We start from the raw sequence: 9,363 nt of genomic DNA on the forward strand, positions 1-9,363 counted from the left end.
ATCTGTTCCTGGCGGCGCCGACAGCCCACACCGGCGGCGGAGGCGGCCTCCCCTAGCGCCCCCCGGCGACCTCTTCCCCGACCTGCTGCTGTAGCGGGTGGCCTCGCCCCGGCTCTTGGCACGTTGTGCAATTCCGCCCCGGTTGGATCTGGGGCCTCCCCCAACTGGTTGTGGTGTTCCTGGCCGTCCCGACGTGGCGGCCAGGCGCGCCCTCCTTGCTGCGCCCCCTCCCCACCCCGACCCCCTCCACTCTTGCCAGCTTCGGGTCGGCCCCTCTTCGGAGGTGGCCTGGAGGCTCACGGTTGTGCCCGGCGGCCACTACTTCCTGTAGCGCGCTGGCCGGGAATGTGGCTGCGTTCGAACCTTCACTACAAGAAATATGTCAACTTGTGACCACCACTATTGGTCACTGAAAGGTCATGGTTTTTCATTTGCGACCTTTTTGTGACCAAAAACAGAAGGTCAAAAGCTGGCGGTCATAAACTGACTATAGCGACCTTTTTTCTGGAATGGTCGAAGACGTTTACAACCAAAATACGTCTACTGTTTTGTTTTGGTCACTAGCAACCTCCCCAGGCCACATAGGCATCCAGCGTGGCAATCTGACGTGGCACAAGATTCAGCCCGGTCCAATTCGGTGTTTATATGGGCCAAGCCCATTAATTCGGCCTTTTTAATATTTATTTCTCCTATTAATTTTTGCTAGCTACATGGGCTGCCCCAGCAATTCAGCCTTTTTATTTCTAGATGCAGCCTTTTACAACGTATGATCTTTTATTTTTTGCCATTTTATTTTCCACTGTTTTACATTTGTCCCAAGAGTTTCAGTTTTTCTTTTTCTCAGAAGATTGGTCCCAATTGTCAGTTTCTAGTAATAGGACCCGATTGTCAGGGTCAAGTTCTTTAGATTTCATTTCATAGTAAATAAGTAATAAATATCTAAATCAGCACTGGCAAAATACATTGCTTGAAATAGTAGCCAGAATGGCAATCACAGTATTACAACGTGAATACATTTTTTTGTGGGTAAACGCGGATACATCATACAACACAAATACAATGGCAATGACAGTATTACAAGCTCTGCTGCTTCTGTCGACCTTCTTCAACATGGACCTCCTTCAGTCCTTCTCCTTATCCTTTCAACCTTCTTTTGCATGGAGCTACTGTGAGAGGAAATCTACAGTTAAGAACAAAATACGTATATAAGCAGTTGGGTACATATCACTTTGGAAAGCAGAAGATATCATTTGGCTGGACATGAATATCACTTGTGCATGGGACAGTAAAAGGAATTACAACTAAACAACAATTCAGCATGAATTGGTAAAATGAACTGGCAAAGAATGCACTGTCCAACTGATTCAGCATGAGAGTCCGACGGCGACAGCACCAAGCAAAATTCAGTAAAGCGTATAAATAGATTCTGGCCAATTGGTAAAATGAAATCTAATCCATGAGATTTAGTCAACTTTAGGGAGCATCGCAGATTCTGACCAATATTTGCAAGCATGTAAATACCGATTCAACACTAGGGAGTATTGACTTTTTCTGGCAGCGAGAAAGCAACTCAATTTGGCAAGCAGTGCAATACCAAGTGAATTTAGTCAAACATGCAAGTGAATTTAGAGCAGTAGCACTAGGGACTAGTAGCACTAGGGGCTAGGGACTGATAGCAGTAACACTAGATTCAGTCAAGTGAAAGTGAATTTAGAGCAGTAGCAAAATCAGGGAACATGAGAGAGGTAGAGGGAGGCTCAACCATGAATTGCTGCTGCCCCATGGTTGGGTATGTAATTGTCGCTGCTCCTCCTTGTTGATGCCATGGTCGGAGACGCCAGATCCGTGCGGGCATCCACCTCCTATCCGCACGAGCTGAAGCAAACCGTAGCAGAACCTTCTTCCTCTTTGGTTGCACCAGCGGCGTCTGCAGATCCGCCATGGCCGGAGGCTGACTTCTGAAATGAAAAAGAGCACAATGAGATGTTAACTTTGCCATGATGATATAGTAGTAACAGGGAAGCATACCAGGGAGGTAGTTTTACATAATAAAAACAAACTAGGCACCTGCATAATCACATGGCGGTAGTTTGAGATAATAAAAACTAATGTTCCACGCATAGTCTTAGCTCTCCAACAAAGAAACAACTAAAATTACTGTCAAGCAAATAGGTTGTACATCGATCAGGTTGTAAATGACAAAAATTCAGGGGTGTACCTAGTGCAAGAAGGCATCGACTAGGTTTTGAAGCTAATAACAATCGGCATGCATGTATGACTTGTTGGAGTTGGTGCATGGTCAAATTCAACTATTGTAATGTATCGCCTATATATAATAGACCCATCTCTCCAATGCAATTTCACGAACCAAGAAACATAGGTGTTTATTTCTTCCTCTGCTAAACTATCTCCATATGGATATCAGCTAATGATATGCATATCGTATTAAGGCAATGCTTTGGACGGCACATATTCTGCAAGCTGTTGCTAATTTGCAAATACAAATGGACGCCTAACAGTGCTCACATAGAATTAGCAGAGCATGGAAGATTTATAGCCATCAGGGGAGGGGGACACCTGAACCCACGTCGGCTGCTGTAGGGCTTGGGCTACACACACACACATACATGTATCAGAAGCAATTCAGTCAACACTCTCCGCAGGAAAGAGGCAAGTTGGCACTCACAGGGTTGAGATAATAGCAGGAGACGTGTGTACCTGAAGGGGCGAGCGATTAGTCCAAGCCCGGAGAGCAGAGGAGGCATGGCGGCGGTGTGCTGGAGCGCCTTGGAAGCCCGGGAACGTGGTGGTACAGATGGTCAAGGAAGAGGAGCAGAGCAGGTCCTTGATGGCCAACTAGATGCGTCCCTCCTTCTGCTCCTCGTGGATGGGTGACCTGCAGTAACAAATATGTCATACAACCCAGGATCAAATGTAGCACATACTATCGTTTCTGAACTTAATCGTGGCAGTCTTTCATCATTACCCAGTCTCCGACAACAAATAATCTCACTAAAACAGCATTGTTGAGATCTCTTTTGACTTTAAGGACGTATCCATCAAGACATGCAAGTCCCAAGATCCATAGCGCTTGCAATCCCATCGACGCAATCAGATAGCTGAAACTCGAAAGAGACAAAGAGCTCATTACAAAACTGAAATGCTAGTAGCACATGTCTCACAGGACAGTGATGGTTAACTTAGATTCTCTAACCAAATATCTCAATAATCTGGTTGACTACTCACGGATTAACAAAGCCCCTCATGATTAAACTATCCATCGCTCACAGATTAACAGACTAGTAGACGGTACTCCGCCCAGGAAAAAACCTCCCAAACAAGACAGGAAGGTTACAATGACGGCGATGGAGGCGGCGGCGAGCGCGGCCTGGCCGAGCCGCAGCCAGAGCCCGCCCCACGTCCCGGGCCTCCCCGCCAGCTCCCTTCTCTTGAGGCCAACACCGCCGCCGCCCATGCGCATGCTCTGCTCCAGGTACGTAGGCACGAAGGGAAGGCCCAGCTTCTCCGTTGTGGTACAACAACAAAAGGGATCAGAAATCAAGAGAAGGGAAACTAGAAACATCACATGGGGCTGCCATATTCCTGCGGATTCAGACCACAACAGTGACAGAAGATTACACGGAGCAGAGACGAGGTCGTGAGCGACGCACCGAGGTAGTCGACGGGGATGCGACCGTTGGAGAAGCGTCCGGTGGGGCGGTGGGTGACGAAGTCCTGCCCGTAGGGCTCGCGGTCGGCGCGGGCGAGCGTGCCGAGGTACTTGTTGGTGCCGACGTCGAACGTGGAGTCGCCGATGATGAAGAGCACGGGGACGAGTGGGGTGGGTCGGGTGAGGAGCACCAAATCTCGGTGGAGACGGTGCAGCGGCCAGAGGAGAGCCCGGTGGAACTGCTCGATCCGGATGGGGAGAGGAGCTACTCGATCCAGATGGGTGTTTGTGTCTCGGATCTCACGGGAGGAGGGGCTATGCGCCGCCCTGATCCCGGATCCGGCGGCTTCTAGCCGCGCCGTCACCATCGCTGGTGGCTGCTCTAGCTGGAGTACCCGCGGCCAGAGACGACAGAGCCGACGTCGCGGTTGGTGACGACGAAGGAGAAGACGATGAAGACGAGCCGGCGTCGCGTCCGGTGGCTCAGCCAGATGCCACCGCCGAGGACGACGAGGGAGAGGACCAGGACCCCCACTCGCGGTCGGTGGTGGTGACCATGTCCACGACGGCCTCCTTCTCGGGCCAGTTGGATCTGAGAGTGGGGAGGGGAGGGATCTGGATCAGGAGCGCGATTGGGAGGGCCGAGCGGTGACCATGTGGGGGGAACGCCGGAGGAGTGGGGCGGGGCCGACGGCGCGTCGAGATCCAGAGGGAGGGAGTGAGGTTGGGGGCGGCGGCAGGGGATCTAGAAGGAGTGGTGTGCGGCGGCGGTGGATCCAGAGAGAGGGAGAGGGTGAGAGCGCTAGGGTTCGGTGCGTGGGGAGAGAGTGGAGTGGTGTGCGATGGGTTTTTTTAGGGGTAGCTCGCGGTGGGTGAGGTGAGGGCCGTTGGATCCAGGAGGATCCGACGGTGGTTTATCCATGATCCGCGTGAGAGGTCTTTGGACCAATCAAAACGTGGTATACAGGTATGATATTTTGACCATTTAAATTGGTCATAATTGACTAAAAGTAAGGTGCTAAATCATGTTAGCTATTTTATTATGACCTAAAAATATGAAAAAAAAACTTCTCATTGTGTCAGCAAATTTGACTATAGTTTTCAGGAATAATCACAAATTGAAATAAGACAAATATTTTTTTAAAGAGTTATGAGAAATGAGTTCTCTTAAATCATTTTTTCATTTTTCGAGTGTCCAAAATGAGTTTTTTGTGAAGGACCTATAATATATTTGTTGCAAAATTGGACCAAATCAATTTTCTAAAATACTAGGACATATTGAATGCACAATTGACCAAATGGTTGGGTGTCAAAAGATTCGATCCACCTCTGGTAAAAAAGACAAATTTCCGTCGATTCAGTTGGAAGCGGGTCAAATTTGAACTGCGGCTGCCTCATAGTTTGCTTTTTATTTTTTCCAAAAATCATTTCTAGGTACATAAGTATCTATTTAATAAGAGAAACATAATTTTTTTCCAAGATTCAACCACTAGCTAGGAACGGTCAAGCCTGCCGTTTTGACCGCATTTTGAAACGGGCATAAAAATTCCAAAAAAAATCAAAAAATTATAAAACCTTCGCATTGTGTCATTATACGTGACCAAGTTACGAGGAAAAATAATAAACTTATAATACGGCAATTCTTTTTAGAAAAGTATTCTCAGAAACGAGCTATCATGTGTGGAGATCAATGGCTTTCAAGCCAAATGATCAATCTTATAGCCATATTCATGGCATAGTTTGTTCAGATGATCTCATATTGTGCACAAGGTGCATACTGGAATGGAAAACAATGTTGCCTAAGGAAACTTTCATTTTCTTTGGACAAAAAAATCATTTTCCATTTTCCGAGTGCCCGAAATGAGGTTTTTTTGTGAAGGACCTACCAAATAATTGTTGCAAAATTGGACCAAATAATTTTTATAAAATACTATACCATATTTAATGCACAATTGACCAAATAGTTGGGTGTAAAAAGTTTTTATCTATCTCTGGTGAAAAAGACAAATTCCCGCCGATTCAGTTGGAAGCGGGTCAAATTTGAACTGCAGCTGCCTCATTGTTTCCTCTTTATTTTTTCCAAAAATCATTTCTAGGTACATAGGTATCTATTTAATCAGAGAAATATCAAAAGTTTTCCAAGATTCAACCACTAGCTAGGAATGGTCGAGCCCACCGTTTTGACTGCATTTTGAAACGAGCATAAAAAATTCAAAAAAATCAAAAAATTGGAAAACCTTCGCATTGTGTCATTATATGTGACCAAGTTTCCAGGAAAAATAATAAACTTGTAATACGGAAATTATCTTCAAAAAGTGTTCTCAGAAATGAGCTATCATGCGTGAAGATTCATGGCTTTCAAGCCAAATGATCAATATTATGGCCACATTCGTGGCATAGTTTGTTCAAATGATCTCATATTGTGAAAAAGGGGGCATCTTGGAATGGCAAATAATGTTGCCTAAGGAAGTTTTCATTTTCTGTGCACGGAAAATTCATTTTCCATTTTCCAAGTGCCCCAAATGAGGTTTTTTTGTGAAGGACCTACCAAATAATTCTTGCAAAATTGGACCAAATCATTTTTCTAAAATACTAGGCCATATTTAATGCACAATTGACCAAATGGTTGGGTGTAAAAAGTTTTGATCCACCTCTTGTGAAAAAGACAAATTTCCGTCAATTCAGGAGGAAGCGGGTCAAATTTGAATTGCAGCTGCATCATAGTTTGCTATTTATTTTTTCCAGAAAACATTTCTAGGTACATAAGTATCTATTTAGTCATAGAAACACCAAAAAAATTCCAAGATTCAACCACTAGCTAGGAACGGTCATTCCCGTCGTTTTGACCGCATTTTGAAATGGGCATAAAAATTCAAAAAAAATTAAAAAAATTGGGAAACCTTCGCATTGTGTCATTATATGTGGTCAAGTTCCCAGGAAAAATAACAAACTTGTAATACGGCAATTATTTTTAAAAAGTGTTCTAAAAAACGAGCTATCACGTGTGGAGATCAATGGCTTTCAAGCCAAATGATCAATCTTATGGCCACATTCATGGCATAGTTTGTTCAAATGATCTTATATTGTGCACAAGGATGCATATTGGAATGGCAAACAATGTTGCCTAAGGAAGTTTTCATTTTCTTTGGACAAAAAAATTATTTTCCATTTTTCGAGTGCCCAAAAGGAGTTTTTTTGTGAAGGACCTCCAAAATAATTGTTGCAAAATTGGACCAAATCATTTTTCTAAAATACTAGGACATATTTAATGCACAATCGAAAAAATGGTTGGGTGTAAAAAGTTTTGATCCACCTCTCGTGAAAAAGACAAATTTCCGCCGATTCAGTTGGAAGCGGGTCAAATTTGAACTGCAGCTGCCTCATAGTTTGCTATTTACTTTTTCCAAAAATCATTTATAGTTACATAAGCACCTATTTAATCATAAATACATGGTTTGGTAGCGATACGTCGAGGTTTGGACGGTGGCCGAGGGCTCCAACTCTAGAGCGCGTAAACTCGCATGCCCGCCGCGTGGTCACCGCGTGACCGTGGCGTTGCCATGTGTTCTGGGTGGCCTAGGCATGTCTAGTGGGTTGGGCACTCCCCAGGTAGGTGCTAGGAAGAAAATTACAACATAAGATTCTCACGAGGATCCCGATCGATGCTCAAACATGAATTAGCAGCCAAGTGTTTGATTAGCGGTACAGGAAATGTACATGGCTAATGGGCGTGTGTTTTGGCTGAGTATGATCATTTACTAAGAAGACCGTCTTCACAAATTTTCAGCTCAAAAGGAGGAGCCTAGGTGGTACTTGCTTTGCAAACTACCACACTGGACATAAATACGAATGTTGAAGCTCGACTCAAAATAATGAATGGATTGAGCTGGCATTTGGTGGAGGATGGTTATTTGGGCATAGGAAAGCACTGTAGAAAATGGATACTGTTTGGACATGTCAAAGTGGTACTTCCTTCACAAACTGTTGTTGTGAACAGAATAGGAAAATGAATATTGTTGAATTATTTTTGAACTAGGCAAGGAAGGTTTTTACATATTTGACGAAGATATGACCCAAAGAATTTATGAGATTTTTTTGGGAATTTTGGGAATGACAGAAATATAGGTCGCTTCACAACCTAGGGCCAAAACTGCCACATGGACATGACACATAGGCAAAACTGATGAGGTGGCGCCTAGTCATAGCAACCCACCACAATTTACAAGGCTATGACCATCTATATTGGTCGTTAACAACTAGAAATAAGGCAGTGGACTAGCGTTGTTTGCTTTATGACCATTTCCTCTAATGAAATTATGACCTTTCTGACCAAAATGGTCGTTATGGTTTAGGGTTTAAAGCCCCCCAGACAGCTTTTGACCAATTGGTCTAAAATGGTCATAAATTTATGACCAATTCTTCGAGGGTCACTGACAGAAGGTCATAAGTTGACATATTTCTTGTAGTGCTTCTTCATTATCCACTCACCCCGCAGGGGCGGCTTCGACCCGGCGGCCAAGGACTTGCGTCCCCTTCCTGCGTCCATGGCCGGCCGGCGTGGCTTCGGATCCGGCGTAGCCCAGGAGCTGCGCTATTTCCGGCTCCTATGGCTCGCTGACCTTGGCATCTCCGCACCCAACACCCTGCGGTGCCCTTGGTTGGCCGTCCATCCCGGTGCATCCTTGGGTCCGACGTGCTCTGGGAGTTGCGTCCCCTTCCAGCTCCTTTGGCCCATTGGTGCCCCTGCTGCTCCGGTCCTAGTGGCCTGGATCTACGCTCCCTTCCAGATCCCGACTTGTCTGGGGCTCCGGCCCCCGTCGCATCCGCATTGCACCCCATTCCGCTCAGCCACGCAACCTTGTCCTCCTCCAAAGCTCGCACGTCCGGCAACGACCGGTGTCTTCTTTGGCATTGGGCGTGACTCTCCTTCTCGCAGTCGCAGTTCTGGCCTATGCTTGACTTCCTCTTCCCCGACTTGTGCTCCGACGGCTTGGTATTGCTCAGAATTTGACCAGGGAGAAATCCCCGCATCTTGTGCTGGCAGCAGCGACACTCGCGGGTGCCGTTCCCTTCTTGGAGGCGCTGTTATGGCCATTATCTGTGCCCCTCTTTGAGCATCAGGGGAAACCCTAGGTCCGGTTTTCTGGACCGGATGACGACGGTGTCTTGGTGTCGTTCTCCTTCGTGAAGGCATTGTCTTGTTTGCTCACAGCGTCCTCGATGCTGTCTTTGGAGATGTCGGTCGTCTAGTTGTTGGTTGGATTATTTCTTCGGTCGGAGAGTTTAGCTATGTTTTTATGTTGGGGTCGAGTTTCTCATGTTTCTCTGTTTCATGCACCATGTTCACGCCTCTTGCGTCCGTGTCATGTGTTGTACCATCTTCTGTACTCATTCTAACTCCTTCTATCAATGAAATGATACGCAAGCTTTGCGTATTCGCGAAAATAAAACATGTTTAGCAAACAAGAGGTGTCTAGGGAGTCTTACACATGCCACCTCTTTTGTGAAAATGATTTTGCGGGAACGCGAAGACTCGGGCAAAACAGAACCTGTATATCTTGTACTACAAATTTAAAAATATCTTCTTGCTAGAAATAGTTTATCACAACCTCCGCGTCATGCCGTGCGCGCTTGCATGGCGGCGACCCGCCACAACCATGAGCACCATCAGACATCAAAGTGAAGAAGAAATG

Source organism: Triticum dicoccoides, chromosome 7A (genome assembly GCF_002162155.2).
Source record: "Triticum dicoccoides isolate Atlit2015 ecotype Zavitan chromosome 7A, WEW_v2.0, whole genome shotgun sequence".
Taxonomy (NCBI): Eukaryota; Viridiplantae; Streptophyta; class Magnoliopsida; order Poales; family Poaceae; genus Triticum; species Triticum dicoccoides.